Source organism: Chelonia mydas, chromosome 2, assembly GCF_015237465.2.
Source record: "Chelonia mydas isolate rCheMyd1 chromosome 2, rCheMyd1.pri.v2, whole genome shotgun sequence".
NCBI lineage: Eukaryota > Metazoa > Chordata > Testudines > Cheloniidae > Chelonia > Chelonia mydas.
In genome coordinates, this window is record NC_057850.1 from 106,201,462 (window position 1) to 106,218,751 (window position 17,290).

Consider the following 17,290-nt stretch of genomic DNA (forward strand, 5'->3'; position numbering starts at 1 on the left):
CTTGCCCTGCATCCAGGGGTTGAAGGGAGAGAAGAATCCAAAGTTCAATGGCATTTGGATTACATGATGGATTTTTGTAATACCATAAGGTGTTTAGATACCACAGGGAATAAAGAGCATGCTTTTATTATAAAGAAGGGTTATAAATAAAGTGAACAAACTGTTTTTTTCTACTCAATTTAAATACATTTACTTTTCCTTCTATAACCTTAAAGTGATGAAATCTAAACAGTTTATTCTATCGCATGAAATGCTGTATGTAAAAATATAGAACTAGGAATATTCAGCTATGCAAGGGACTTAACTGGTTGATCATCCCTCACTGTTTATTGCTTAATCATAAAGATAGAGGTGCATGGCATTTCCTGGGGATTAATAACTGGTAGGGAGGAGTTAATGGTCTGAGGTGTGGCTGAGGGCCATTAACCCCAGCTGGTCATTAATCCTCATTATAAAGCACAGAAACTCAGCTCACCAAATACAGCAAAGGACAAACCAATCCTCTAATTATCCTTTTTGCTGCTGCCTATTCTCCTTAGATCTGTTGGAACCTGTACTGTAATTTTTGGATTAGGTGCTATAGTTCTCACTGAGGCAGAACTCCAATTCATGGTAGATTTGTCTAAATTACAATTGAGTGAGAACTGTAGGACTTGGTTCTTAATGTGTAAATGGAAGCAGAAATTAAAGGAGCAGTTGTATAGGCACTGATAAGAAGCATCTAGAGAAACTGAGCATTTAGGATGTTCCATTACTGAATTAAATGAAGAGGGGGTGAGTTAAAAAAACTAAATTACTTCAAGTTCACAAAAATAAATTTACTTCCAAATAACATGCTAAAATTTAATCTAGTCTCCTGTGGGCTGTAATTGTTCAGTTTAATTTCAGTTGTTGGGTTTACTGTGTGTGGGTGTGTAGATGCTAGTGGTGGTGGCCTGTGATATATAGGAGGTTGGACTAGATCATCTTTGGCCCCTTCTGGCCTTAAACTAGTATCACTCAAATTTTGTCTGTATTTCAGTACTGAATGTATTTTAAAGGTCTCTCCTGCCTCTTTTATTCTGAGATTATAAAGTATTTTCTCTCATTAGACAGTTCCAAAAGCCACTCCTGTATGGCTTGTGGTAACTGGTATATAAAGTATCTATAATTCCAAAGTCCTTTCAATATAACAAAATTCCAAGTGTTGCAGTCATTTTTACAATTATATAGGTAAATGTTGGGAACAAGAGTTTTAAAAGTTTATGATTTGATGCATGCAAGAAATGCACATCACTGTATTGCACTAGACATATCAAATTAATGGTAAACTCATTGGGCAGATTGTGTAGGTATGACATCTTGTATAATTTTTTTAAAGAGACTGCAGATTCTGTGCTTTTGCATACTCTTACTTTAGTAAAACTTTGAACCTACTAACAATATTACTTTTTGTAAAAAAAAAAAAAATTTCTAAAGTCCTTCACTCAGGCTCAAATTCTGTCCTGTTACATCAATACAATGCCCCATTAACCCATGGGCTTGCATAGTGAAACTGTGGAGAGAAGGTAGTCTTTAGTCCTTGGTCAGGTCAAATGAAAAGCACTGAGAATCTGATTCTCGACTGCCTTATACCTTGTGTAGTCTGACGGTACCAATCAGAATAGTATTTTTTTTCTACCCACTTTGCACATATTTAAATAATTACACAAGATACATGGCAGTGGAGAATCCAGTCTTGGGGGTTTGACTTGAGTATAATTGAAGGTCCAGTCAAGTCAATTGAGGTTTTGCCCTTTAATGTGAGGATTTGGCTTCCATAGTCCTCTTTACAAAACAAAACCAACAATCTCACCTCCCACCCGGATAATGAGGATGAAAACCCATTTAGTCGGTATGATATCAGTGACAGAGGGTAATAAATTTTAGCACTTTACCTCATCAAAATGGACACTCAACTATGCATAGGTGGACTACAAATATTTTAAGAAGGGTGTTGGAAATGGGAAGGGCCTATCCCTCTTAACTAGGGAGTACTGCTCTTCCTACATGACTGGGGTTGAATGACAAGTTCACTGGGGAGTTAGGACTCAGTCCTGCCATCTACACTCATACATGCTTACACAGATAGCCTTGTATAATACGTAAATAAGGATCACAGGGTCAGGCGCTCTGCTCTCACCTGGCTGGGACTGTTAATCACTGTTACTGCCTTTTAAAGCCTGCTTCTCACTATGGACATTACAATTTAATACGTTTTCTGTTTCTGGGGAGGGACTCTCACATTTGGATGCCTGACCTGGTCTCTTCCTCCCCACTCTTCGTTAATAAACTTTTTTAACCCCTACCTTTATTCCGTCCCCATAAATCAAGCAAACAATACCTGCTGCTTAAAAAAAAAAAAAAAAAAGCTCAAGTAAAACAAACCGACCCTCTAAGCCGTTGCTTTTAAAGTCGCACCATGCTGAGAGCCCATTTCAGTCTGCTCTGTTTCGCTGCACACACATGCAAATTATTTTGCAATCTGATGAGCTGGCCTTAAACAAAGAAACCTGCCTTAAATTCTTAGGCTAATTGTGCAAGGGGAAAAAAAAATCCCCTCATCCCCGTTACATTTAGAATAAGCGAACCCCAGAAAGCGGCCTGGGATCGGTCACGCCCCTACTACAAAAAGCACGGCGAGGGGGCGGGCAGGCTGCTGCTCCCGCTGATCAGGGGGAAGTTTGAGCCTCCGCTACCTAGTCCCGGCCAGAGCGAGAGGCTGCAGCCCTGGGGGAACCTAGGAGGGGCCGCTGTCGCGTGCCCGCCCGGCGCGTGCTGCTCCCTGGGCGGGGCGCTGGCTGCGCGGGAGAGGTGCGTGGGCTCCGTGGTGTCTCTGGAAGGCACTGGGAAGCTGTGAAAAGCCCCGCTCCCCGCGCCCACCTGCTTGCCCCCTGCTGATGAGATACACCGCTCCCTCCTTGCACGTACCGGCTCGATGGTGTGAGGTGCTGGGCACCTTGCTGCACTCCGGCGGGGCTTGAGCCCTGGGTACCAGGTACCTCTGGCAGTCCCGGCTTCCCGCCCTGTGTGACTTCTGCCTGGCCCTTCTGGTGTGGGGACTGCACCAATGCAAGCCACAGCACAGGAATAACAAGAAGACGCCTAGTCTAGCTGGGGAGCTCCCTTGGGCAGTTGCAGGGCACAGGTCACCTTAGGAGGTGAGTGTCACTGAAAGCCTTTCTCCAGCTGATTTATCCCGAATCCCAGAGACTCATCAGATGCTGCTACAAAATAAAAATGGAGAGCCCCAGATCTACCTGCCCTTACATGGGCGTGATTCTCTCATGAAGCCTGGTCAGTGCTGAGGATGCTACCTTTGAACTCAGCAGCCCTGAGTTCAATCCCCAGCTCCTCCACTAGCTTCTTCTGTTACTTGGGGAAAATCACAACCTCTCTGGCCCAGATCCTCAAAGGTTTTTAGGCATCTAACTCCTGTTGATGTAGCACCCAAGTACTTGAGGATCTGGGCTGCTGGGCCTCAGTTCCCCATCTGTAAAAATGAGGATAAGAGGCACTTCTGTACCTCACAGGGGTGTCCTGAGGTTAGATACATTAAAGACTGTGGTGCTCAGGTGTTGTGGAAATGAGGTACATATGTGTACCTAAGATAGCTAGACTTCCATTAGAGTCATAGCTGTTTTAGCATGGAAACCTAAATACAATTTGCCTGTTTTACCAAAGATTTGACCTGAATATTGTAAATGAAAATAAAAATATTAATTTATAATTCCTATCTCTTATACACTCTGAGGAAGAGGTTAATGAACAAACTTGAGACTCCAGTGTGATGGTTTCAGTTTACCCAGGACTGAGAGTCCTTTTGTTGCCCTCTCTCCGCTGTCTCCAGCAAGAGGAAGGCTTGCTGGTGCTTAACGGGGTGTGAGCTCCATGACATAACAACCTGTTAGCCACCCAGGCACTCTCTTATGGGCTATGCCAGCCCCTACTTTTCCTTGCAAGTTAACAATCTGTGCACCCAGTCCCTGAGTCCTTGAAGCAATGGGGGGCAACTGCGGCCCATGGGCCACATCCGGCCTGTCAGGGTAATCTGCTGGCGGGCCGTCAGACAGTTTGTTTATATTGACTGTCCACAGGCACGGCCGCCCACAGCTCCCGTTGGCTGGGAATGGCGAACCGCGCTCACTGGGAGCTGTGGGTGGCCGTGCCTGTGGACGGTCAATGTAAACAAACTGTCTGACGGCCCGCCAGCAGATTATCCTGACTGGCCGGATGCGGCCCATGGGCCGCAGGTTGCCCCACACTGCTTTGACGCATTCCCCTGTAGTGCTCTACCCTCTATATACTGAACACTCACAGAAATACCAGGTTTGTTGTCTTCAGGGGAACAGTGCACACATGAGCCTGTGAGAGTCAACTCAGGATCAGCACCTAGCTTAATATCACAGCACTTAAATATATTTATAGTGAAAACAATAAGTTTACTATCAAAGATTGAAGATTCAAGAGATAGCAAGTAAGAATAATGGAAACAAAACGTTATATGTAAATCAAAATAATAATATGCTTTCTAGAGACTAAACTTAACTGTTAAGCTTCCTGTCTAATGAAGTTTGTCTCACCCAAAGCTTTTTGCAATGTTGTCTTCAACTAAGGCTGGTTGTGATTCTGTTTTCATGAATGTAAACACTCTGCCTGTTTACTTCCTCGATACGGGATAAGAGGGTGTCTTCTTACCCTTCTACTTATATCCTCAAAGTTCATTGTCTGCGCTCAGAGAGTGTAACTCCCATTGCTTGTTTTTACTCTTTGCTCTTCCCTATTAACTTTATAGCTCTCTGTTGTAAATGTGCATCCATTGTGTTAGATTGCAATGTTTAATTTACATGCTGACAGGGAGACAGGTGAATATACATCTTTTGTCTGACAGGAAACCAGTTTCTCCATCTCTGTTGAGATACAGAAACCAAGAAGGTATTTTCAGTATTCATACATCATTCCTTATATAGTATCTGTACATACATTCATAACAATACCATTGTGACCCTGGATTTCATTTAAGACCTCACATGACATTCTGCGGTGAACCAGAATGTATATACCGGAATCAGGATATTCTTGTAACCTCCTTGCTAGTTGGAATTAAGGAGTTCTTGGGTCACACGCTGTCCTGAAAATACTTACATGACTTCAGAGAACAACTCATATGAGTAAAGTTAGGCATGTGTTTGCAGGATCAGTACATTGAAATAACTGTAGTTTACATTTCACCTAAGACCATCCAAGCATCTTAAAACTATTACTTAATTAGGCCTCAATATATTATTGTTAGAGCTGAAGAAATATACTCCCATATTAACTCTATGGGAATGGTAACTTTACTGCGGGTGGGGGATTGAGGAGTGTGATAAGGCGCACAAGAGTGTTAAAAAGTCTAGTAGCTTTTTGTGTACACAGAAGTATTTCACTGTTGGCAGTTTGGACTGCTGTGAAGCTGCTAAATGTTATTTTTACTTTAGGAACAGTTCAGCATACTTTATTGAATGTTTTGTGGTTGCCTGGCATCTTGGGGATGCTATTTTTCTGCAGGAATGCAGGCATCCTCTCTTTTCATTCTTATTATTGTGGCTATAGTGGCTTTGGAGCAATGTCTTTCATTACATTTTCAGCGCTAGCTGTCAGCAGTACTAGTCCCATTTTATATGGTCGGGTACTTAGTGAGACCCAGTTCAAAGAGTCTTTTAAGCATGTTTTTGGAGTATAAGGTATCTTGTATGAGACATGTTAGAATTACAGTATATAGGTTTATTTGTAGGCAAAATCTCTGCCTTTCCCTTCATTTCCTATAACCTTTCTTGTTTCTGGTTTGTATTTATTGCAGTTTTTGTAATTCTTGGGATTAACCTTTCATAAGTGTTCTTCTGGCCATATAAACTGTTTTATGGCAAAAAAGTGAAGTTTCTGAAATATCAGTTCACATGCAAAATTTCACTAGAAAACTATTACACCCACAATAATCCTACAGCCCTTAGCTTTGTATATATGGAGAATTCTCTTTTGGTTTTGGAGATCATGCCTACCAAAGGCTGTGGGGAAGTTGTGACATTTTGGGAATTACACAGATCAGCAAGGGGTTCTTACCATCTACCTTATATCTTTGGGTGCCTTAATGCTATGCTGTTATGTCACACAGCCTTGACACCAGTAGCCAGCCTACCAACATAAAGGTCTCATCCTGGCTTCCACCAAACTAGTGGAGCCTTTTATTTTATTTAAAGTGAATTTTGTAATGTGGTATTACACCACTTTGGGTTCGGCTCTGGCGGCTACAGTTTCAAGCTTAACAGTGAAAGTCACCTCTGCTACTTGCTTTAGATTTAGAATCTCTAGGAACACATAAAGACCAAGGGTAGTGACCACCCATACATTCACAAGTACAAGGTCTAGTCTGTTTTATAACTTTAATAAAAGTTACCATTGAAGTTATGATTACCCAAGCAAGTTACAAATATAATTATACTTACATCCTTAACGATAGTGTTAGGGTCTGATGCGTCTCATGGATTGATCATCAATGGAAGGATGGTTCCTGCTGGAGTTTCCCATAGGGAGCTCAGTTTTCCTGCTCTGGGGGCACTCTCGTTTATAATGTGATTCCGTCTATACCTACATTCTGCGCATATGCATAAAAATGTCAACCTTCTTTTTCCTTATTGGTCTGATGTTCCCTAGAAACTTATGGGGCCCTGATTTCTCGGCTTGCGTAAAGGTTGCATAGGCTCTCTTTACCCTTATTAGCACTGACACGAATCCTGTATCCTTTGGTTAAGACACATGCTGGAACAGATTACCTTTACAGAATTTTTTTATGATTTAAAATTAATCTTCCAGCTAATTTTTTGGAACCTCTTCTCCCATAATCTTAGGGCATCTGGTTATTCTTTGGTCACATACTTATGTTAGCATTTCTTAGCTCCAAGGCCTAGTATGGCTAAGCGAAAATCTTACAGGCCTCAACCTGTAGGCCTTGCGTTTCAGTTCTGCTTACTTAGATACCTAAAACATGATTATTCCCTCTACCCACTGATCAATCTTATGCTTCTATAATCCTACAACTCCACTCTATTTAGCATACAACTATATATAAATATGGGTTGTCAATTAATTGCAGTTAACTCACGCGATTAACTCAAAAATTAATTGTGATTAATCAGTTTTAATTGCATTGTTAAACAATAGAATTTATTGAATTATTAAATATTGAAATGTATTAAATATTTTCAATGTTTCTACATTTTCAAATATATTGATTTCAATTACAACTCCGAATACAAAGTGTATAGTGCTCACTTTATACTTTGATTACAAATATTTGCACTGTAAAAATGATAAATAAAAGAAACAGTATTTTTAATTCACCTCATACAAGTACTGTAGTGCAGTCTCTTTGTCATGAAAGTTGAACTTACAAATGTAGAATTATGTACAAAAAATAACTGCATTAAAAAAAACAAAACAAAGTCCACTCAGTCCTATTTCTTGTTCAGCCAATTGCTCAGACAAACAAGTTTGTTTACATTTGCAGGAGATAATGCTGCCTGCTTCTTGTTCACAGTGTCACCTGAAAGTGAGAACAGGTGTTTGCATGGTATTGTTACAGCTGGCATCACAAGATATTTACATGCCAGATGTGCTAAAGATTCATATGTTTCTTCATGTTTCATCCACCATTCAAGGTCATATGAATGTTTAGCATATCTGGCACGTAAATACCTTGCAAAAGTCCCGTGAGAACGCCTGTTCTCACTTTCTGGTGACATTGTAAATAAGAAGTGTGCAGCATTGTCTCCCGTAAATGTAAACAAACTCGTTCGTCTTAGTGATTGGCTGAACAAGAAGTAGGACTGGGTGGACTTGTAGGCTCTAAAGTTTTGCATTGTTTTGTTTGGATGCCATAAATATAAAGGGAAGGGTAAACTCCTTTAAAATCCCTCCTGGCCAGAGGAAAAATCCTCTCACCTGTAAAGGGTTAAGAAGCTAAAGGTAACCTCGCTGGCACCTGACCAAAATGACCAATGAGGAGACAAGATACTTTCAAAAGCTGGGAGGAGGGAGAGAAACAAAGGGTCTGTGTCTGTCTGTATGCTGCTTTTGCCGGGGATAGAACAGGAATGGAGTCTTAGAACTTTAGTAAGTAATCTAGCTAGGTATGTGTTAGATTATGATTTCTTTAAATGGCTGAGAAAAGAACTGTGCTGAATAGAATGACAATTCCTGTCTGTGTGTCTTTTTTGTGACTTAAGGTTTTGCCTAGAGGGATTCTCTATGTTTTTGAATCTAATTACCCTGTAAGGTATCTACCATCCTGATTTTAGAGAGGTGATTCCTTTACTTCTATTAAAAGTCTTCTTGTAAGAAAACTGAATGCTTTTTCATTGTTCTAAGATCCAAGGGTTTGGGTCTGTGGTCACCTATGCAAATTGGTGAGGATATTTACCAAACCTTCCCCAGGAAGTGGGGTGCAAGGGTTGGGAGGATTTTGGGGGGAAAGACGTGTCCAAACTACGTTTCCCAGTAAACCCAGTTAAAGTTTGGTGGTGGCAGTGGAAATCCAGGGGCAAAGGATAAAATTAATTTGTACCTTGGGGAAGTTTTAACCTAAGCTGGTGAAAGTAAGCTTAGGAGGTTTTCATGCAGGTCCCCACATCTGTACCCTAGAGTTCAGAGTGGGGAAGGAACCTTGACAGGAGTGTAGTTATGTAACAAAACAAAACTCTACATTTGTAAGTTGTACTTTCATGATAAAGAGACTGCACTACAGTTCTTGTATGAGGTGAATTAAAAATACTGTTTCTTTTGTTTATCATTTTTACAGTGCAAATATTTGTACACAAAGTATAAAGTGAGCACTGTACACTTTGTATTCTGAGTTGTAATTGAAATCAATATAATTGAAAATGTAGAAAACATTGAAAAATATTTAAATGGTATTCTGTTATTGTTTAACAGTGCAATTAATCATGCGATTTAATGTTTTTAGTCGTGCGATTGTTTTTAATCGCATGACAGCCTTAATGTGTGTGTGTGTGTGTATGTATGTATATAAAACATAACATGTTAGTTAATTATAAAAATCACACAATAAATGAACAATGAACTAAAATAATTGGCTATACTAGTTACTCTTCTTCAGGATGATCTCAACAGTCATTCCAGTCCTGAGTCTCCCCAAAACTGTCTACTCTGCATTTTTAGCTACCAGACACCCAGACTTACTCTTCTGGTTCATCACCCTAGACAGAATGAAACCTGTCCCCAGTTATCAGTTGACTTTCCACACGTACTCAACACAGTTTGCACAACAGAGATCTATGTGGAGGCAAAAATAAACAAAAGATTTATTTAATAGAAAAATCAGACTCAGATGAAACAGCAAAGGAAGCAAATGTATACTTTTGTTACAAGCAAAAGTTACATAGAAAACAAACATGAGACGCAACTTCAGGTTTTACACTTGCATATATTGAGTACAGGGGACTGGACTAGATGACCTCTCGAGGTCCCTTCCAGTCCTATGATTCTATAATAAATTCCCCTTTTTAATACAAGTTACCTACTGCCTTTGAACAGTTTCCCAATGTGCCTTCTATCATAATGGGGATTAAGCATTTTGCAGACAGCACCCTGCCTAGATGCTGGTCCTTAGTTTTTTGGATAACAAACACAAGTCTGCTTTAAAAAAAAAAATGTTTTCTTTCTCCTGGCATGATGATTCATGGTTATTCAGAATGGGGAACACTGTCTCCCTCCTTTCTTAATTTTCTAAGACTGGGTTTTTTCCTCACTTTTAATGTTTCTATTAACTTTAATGGTTCACTTTTTTGTTTCTTCTCGGGTTGTATAATGCTAGGTGCTTGGAGCTAGTCTGATTTGGTTGGCGAGGCAGCCCCTCCCCGCCTGACTGCTTCACTGCCCAGCTGTGAGGTAAAGATGAATGTTGCAGCACAAATCATGAGCACAGCTCTACACATACCCAAATATATTAAACTCATAACCAGTCTATCTACATATCTCCTAATTCTTTCATAAAAGACCTTATTCAACATTTTTTATACACAGTAACACTGTATACAGCCACTTGATTCAATTGCTTACTTTTTGGGGTTCAGACCCCATGTTCTCACCCTGCAGTATCTTGATTGTCGCAGAGGTCACTGCAAATTAGAGCAGCTCAGTGGTGCAAAGGTGGCTCCCTCCCACCTACACTTGTCTCCTGTGAGGTGTTGCACAGAATCTAGCCGACATGTTCTGATGCACTAGTTAAAAGTGGATAATATGGAGTCAATGGGGTTGAAGGAGAAGGTGGACAGTGAGAAATCCATGGATACTGCTCAGCAGAGGAACACATCCTTTTTCTTTCCACAGAAGATATGATGTCCTCCAGCATCCCTATATGTGTAAGCCATAAAAAAAGATAAGTTAATCTCGCTGTAGCTTTTGCTTCAGTTATCATTCATTGACCCATATTCTGCATAGTTCATTTTCTTCACTTCATCTTTTGACATGACCAGTCCATTGCTCCAGCTTTTTTTTTATATCATTCAAGAAAGTCTTCACCTTGGTTTGATGTTTCAGAAATTTATTTATTACCCTGAGGCAGGTTTGGATCAAGGCAGGGGCTTTAGGGGCTGCAGCCCAGGGCCCCGGCTCAAGGAAGGCCCCACAAAAATAAATCACAGGCAGCGATCTACAACTCCGGGCCACTAAAAGTCCTGTGGTGCAGGGGGGCACTCAGGCAGGCTGCCTGTATGCCTTGGCCCCATGCTGCTCCCAGAAGCAGCTGGGTGCTAGCATGTCTCTGCAGCCCCTGGTGGGGGATGTGGGCAGAACGATGGCTCCGTGCTCTGCCCCACACCCAGCACCATCCTCACAGCTCCCATTGGCGAGAAACAGGCCAATGGGAGCTACCAGGGTAGCGCTAGCAGGGCACGGAGACACACTGTCCCCCTCCCACGCAGGGGCCACAGACTTGCTAGGAGCCAGCTGCTTCTGGGAGCAGCGTGGGGCTATGGCAGGCAGGCAGCCTGCCTGAGCCCTGCTGCGCCACTGGCCGGGAGCCGCCTGTAGTAAGCGCCTCCTGGCCGGAGCCTGCAATGTGTCTTTGTCTGATTAAATACTTCAGCATGATATTTCATTTTCCAGACAAGCTTAAATATTAATATAAGTGTATTTCAGGATCCTTGCAGTACATATGTTTCTACTACTACTTCTCTTCCAGTACTTCTGAGGTCACTCTTCATTCCATCCAGTCAAAGAGCTTCTCAGAGTTTAGAACACTTTTTTTTGCCCTCAGTGGTGTGTTCTATTTGGCTGTCCTTCCCAGAATATGATTGATTGATTGTTAGCTCAATGAGCGACGTACAACTGTTTTATTATAGACCAGAATAACATCTGAATGTTGTTGTTGTTACTTCTGGACTTCCAGCTGTGCATGATTCCCACCCTCATATTTGTTAGGTTTGACTGGAATGGAGTTGAGAATAGAGTGTGGGTGTGGCTCACATTTCATAGGCAAGCCCTCTTCCCATCTCAGAAAAGGCATATTTCCTGTTTGCCCCATCCAGAGTAAAAAACTAATTAAAAAACCACCACATATTAAGAGACAAGAGACTACTGAACATGATGGGCTAAAATTCACTGCAGGAATAAGCAGACATAACTCACTGAACAACTGAATTTGGTTTGTGTTGGAAGTGAAGTTGGCTGGTGGTTCCTCAGTCTGTCAGGATAAGAACTGTGAAAAATACCAGTCTTCCAGAAATGCTGCAAGGAGTCCAGATGTAAATTTGTGTCATTTGCATCAGATACAAACAAATAGTGCGCCAACACCTGTATAGTTGCAAATGTTTCAGGCATAGGAGATAGAGGTCAAACTATGTGAATGAGCTGCATCCACCTATAGTATGGAAGAACTCTTAGTGAAGCACTGTGGGAAATTAAATTGATTTTTTTTATCCAGTTGAGTGAAGGGAGCAACTAGGGTTGCTGTATGCATTGTAGCAGATAGCTTTCAGATAAGAAAAGAAGGTAGCCTTCTTGCATTACCTCCTGAGCAGGAGTTAAAGACAATTGCAGCCTTTGTAGCTCCTGTAAGTGGAAAGATTGTTCTTGGATAATGATGCTAGTCAACCCAGAAAGTGTAGCAATGAGAGCGCGCTCCTTGCATGTCTGTTTGCTCTGGCAGAATGTCTCCTAGAATTACTGGTGATGGTATGGCTTTCACCTAATCCGGTACTAGTTAATGCATTAAAAGCACACTTGAGCCCATATATAGTTCTGAGATGACAGAGCCTGCCCTCACTTCTGATTCAGCTCTCACCTACTCCAGTATAAATCCAGTAGTTACTCTTGTGTAAAACTGAGATGAGATCAAAGTTGGATCCCAAATGCTGTAAATATTATAAGATACCAATATATTTTGTTAATTAAAATTCCAGTCACTGATGATGATGAACCCACCTCATTTATAAAGCGTATCATGGGACATCTAATTTGGTAATCACCATACAGTGTATCAAAGATTCAACAGACATATATATTAGAAAATATATGTAATTAGGTGACCGGTGTCAAGTCATGTATTCATATACCATTTATTAACTGGAACTTGCATCTTCAAAACATTTTAGTCAATACACGAACTTTTCTCAGCAAGATGCAAGTTAGGTGTTTGTTTTAAATTGTGAGGCAATGCTACTGTTTCTTGTGAGAAATATAAGAAATCAATATATGCTCCTCACTTTTGAAACCTCAAAGTAAAAGATAACCATGAAAAGCAACTGATATTCTTGTACAGGTTGAAATAGATATATAAGGAGAATGCTTCCATTTGGGGCTCTTGTATCAGCTCCAACTTTGGGCTACATCTTCGTCTCCAGCATTGCCAGTTTTACATCACCAGGTATCGGGGCAGGAAGGTATGGGAAAGAGTTGTGCCAGGGCAAGAAGGAACTGGGGCTAGAGTGCAATGTGATCCTGGACCAGTGGAATGGCACTATTCTATATATTCTGTATAAATCTATAATTGAGAGACATTCCCTTATAAGGGACAGTATTATGAACATAGGAATTTAGAGATGGTGCCCTGAAGGCAGGGGTTGGGAACACCACATTGCTGTGTGAAGCAGGTCACCAGAGATGCTCTCTAGTTTGTTTTGTTAAAGTTTTTATTCCTTTCTCATTTACTGGTTTGTTATTTAATGAACCCCAAGGTCGTTACATATTCCAGTTGGCATAAGTTAGAGCAGCCTACGGGCTGCTCTAACTTATGCCAACATCGCATTCAGCCCCCAACCAGTCTCGTGATCAGGGCAGCAGAAAGCTGGCTTAAAACCACAATTGTCTCTCTCCATAAAGCTGTGTTGAGTATAAATTCAGCACAGCTTTTTTAGTGGCTTTTGAACCATGTGACTATAGTGTAGGCAACAAGAACAACTCTTCCTGTTTTAACAGTATGATTTAGTAATGTGGGCTTACCACAGGAACTTTAATTTTGTTCTAAAAGTATCACTTGTGGCTTGAGCAACATTCCACCAGAAGTGTACTAAAATCACGCTACTTATCTAAAAATGTTGTTAACAGTTCCCCAATCTGATGGTGAGCTTATAATGAAAACCAGTCTTTACAAATTGCTGCTAAAGCTGGTCAGCAAGACTAAGGAGCACTTGAAGCAGCTGGGAGTTAAGTTCCTGAATATTATGCTTTTGAATTAAATCAAAGACAGTAGAAGTTATAGTTCTGAGGTAGGATTGGTTTCTAGATTAATAAAGTGTGGTTCTACTCTGAAAAGTGTGTAAAATGGCACCTTGTTACTCAGTGTTTACTCAAAATTACAGTCGCTGATATTAGTGACAAAAATAAGATTTCACTTCTTTTTACTCTTGTTAGCACCCGCAGTGCCCAACACAACACGTGACCTGAGCTGTGATTTATTTATTTATTTTAAATTTCATTTTATGTACTAGCAACAGGGCTAACTGAATGAAGGCTTGGGGTCTCCCAAGACATGTGACCATGCCACCTGGTACTGGAATCCATCTTAAACCTGGGGCTTTTCCATTTAGAAGGTGGAGTGGGGACCCAGAGAGACAAAAGATTACCGCCTTGTGCCAAAGTTATATATGGGGGTGGAGCAGAACAAAGGGGACTGGAGTCATGAGAAATCCCCTAGCTACCACCTGAGCTGGAACAAGGACTGTACTGGGGAAAGGATTGGGCCCAGAATAGAAAGGCGTCTAGTCTGTGAAAGAAGCTTATTGGAACATCTCTGAGGGTGAGATTTATCTGCAATCAGTGTCTTAATGTATTAGGATTAGACTTGTGTGTTTTGTTTCATTTTGCTTGGTAACTTACTTTTTTCTGTCTGTTATTACTTGGAACCACTTAAATCCTACTTTTTATATTTAATAAAATCACTTTTGCTTATTATTGAACCCAGAATTAGTGACTAATACCTGGGGGAGCAAACAGCTGTCCATATCTCTCTGTCAGTGTTATAGAGGGCAGACAATTTATGAGTTTACCCTGTATAAGCTTTATGTCTTTGTATCTGGGTGCTGGAGACAGGAATACCTGCTAAGTGGTTTTCAGTTAAAGCCTGCAGCTTTGGGGAGTGTGGTTCAGACCCTGGGTCTGTGTTGGAGCAGACTGGCATGTCTGGCTTGACAAGGCAGGGTTCTGGAGGCCCAAACTAGCAGAGAAAATGGGCTCAGAGGTAGTCTCAGAACATCAGGTGACAGTCCCAAGGGGGTATCTATGACTGAACCCATCACAAACTCATCCTATTACACTGATATTTTAGACCCGCAGGGTTTTCCAGAGAAAGTGGAATCAGAAAACACATCATCTAATTCAGAGATGCTAGGACACAAGGCTAATTATCTTCCAAATCATTTTATTAAGACAAGGGAGTTACTTGTATTCTTTGTTGGGAGAATAGGACCCCAGGGTATGAAAGATTGTGGTGCCTCAGGACATAGGCCTTGTTGCAAGGCCTTTCTTTTGATCCTCTTGTGTTTGTGTCTGTAGGTAACTCATGGTAATCTTTTTCTGACACTTGTATTTTGGTTTTTAATGGTCATGACATACATTATGTGAAAGGTTCATAAGTAACTGTGAGCTGAGAGAACAGATGAGTTTGCTAGCAGCTTTTTAAATGGTATAGATATCATTAATGAACATATGACGTATCCAGTTTGTCAGGGTTGGGAGGGCCACAGATTTGTAATGTATGAATGCAGTCGTACATTATTTCTGATATGCAGACTCTGAGGATCTCTAGATATTTGAATTGTTATGCTGGTGTGATTGCCGTTAGACAAGATAAGGGGATAGTATGATGAGAGGCATGTCAAGAGATGAATGTATGGAAAGTATGTCAGTGTTTTTTATAAATAGCATTGCTCATAGGTCATCACCTGCACAGAGCATTTACTTTACAAAACCAGTGTTTCCTACATATAACATAAGGAATGTTTCCGTTATAACTTCAATAGATGATCACAGTTGAGGGTACAAAGTAATGAGATATTCTCAATGTTTTCCTAATATAAATCCTGCACGAGAAACTCAGAAGGCAGATTGAACTGAATTCTAGTTTCCTGAATAAGGATAGAGATCCTTTCCTGAAAATAGAAATATGAGAAGCATTATTTCTCCCACTGAGTACAATGAAGCTTTCAGATTGATGAATTTTTTAGTGCTGATACTTAAAAGGCCCAAAATATTTCATATAATTTCAATACTCATTGAAAAAAATGGAACTTCACCCCCCCACCCCCAAATGTCTGTGCAGTTAGAATATTTGTCAAGTTATCAGGGTAGGGTGGGGAGAGAGTGTGTGAGAGCTTTCTCCTGGAAGCATGTGTATACTGCAGTTAGACTCCACAAGTGGGAATCTAAATACATGATGCAATAGGAAGCAATGTGAATATGGAATGCACTGGACTCTGGAGCCAGAGTTTTTATAATCTAATATTGTACTGAATAACTTGGAGGAAATTTCTGTCTCCAGAAGTTGCTATTCCCAGATAGTCTACTCTTATGGTTTACACAGAAACCTGCCCTTCCAGAGGCTTTCCAAGTAGTAATGAGTCTCCTGGCCACTTCTTGCTACCTGAGAGGAAGGAAAATGCTACGGGTGGTTGGTGGTTTCACTGATTTCCACCCCCCCAGCCCCCCCAATAACAAAGCCACAATAGGCAACAAGGCCTATGTCCTGAGGCACCACAATCTCTCTCCCTCCCTTTCTCTCTACTGTAAACTAAAGGAGTCATTATTTCTGTGGACATAATAGTCTTTTTTGCAATTCTGGCAAAGGGTCCTGTGGCACCTTATAGACTAACAGATGTATTGGAGAATAAGCTTTTGTGGGTGAATACATGACATGCATCCGACAAAGTGGGTATTCACCCACGAAAGCTTATGCTCCAATACGTCTGTTAGTCTATAAGGTGCCAAAGGACCCTTTGCCGCTTTTACAGATCCAGACTAACACAGCTACCCCTCTGATATTTTTGCAATTATGTTGCCACACTTTCTCCTGCTGCTTTATTAGGTTGGTCTCATTTGTAAACACTGTATCCGGGTAGTTCAATCATCTAGGCTGGCTCTATAGGAACACATTTGACCATCTTTGAACACTATGGTGAAGAACTGAGTTAGCTGACACAATGTTGACCACAATTTTGCATTTGCGAGTTAACCCGCTCCTGACACACTGCTGGACGCAAGTTGTCCTGGGCTACACTCACTGCCAAGTGGTTTGCAACGTCTCAGCTGATGTGATTCTTCACAACTGCGTTCAGATATGGTAAAAGTCTGTAGTGAAGACAAACCCCTACCTTAAATTTCAGATATTTTAATTATAACATAGGCATCTAATTTAGCAGCTCTTTCATATATGTTGCTAGAATTGAACTTTTTACTCGCCACTTGCTTTTCACCGTCTCCCTCATTTGTTCATTCTAATTTTTCCTGTAAAAACTTACTAGTAAGAATGTTGTCTTTAGCCCTGGTGAACCTCCCCCTCTCTCTCCATCTATTATTTTAAAAAATAGCAAGGTAATTATCTCTATTAATAGTCTGCTTGTGCTTGACTGAAATGGTGCCTGACTCTTCTGTACCACTGATTTATTCCCAAGGAGCAGTTCCAGTTGTCTAAAAAGCCAGCACCTTTGGACAGGCACCATCTGGTCAAGCACTTATTAACTCCCAAGATCCTACTCACTTCTACCAATGATCAGTATAATCT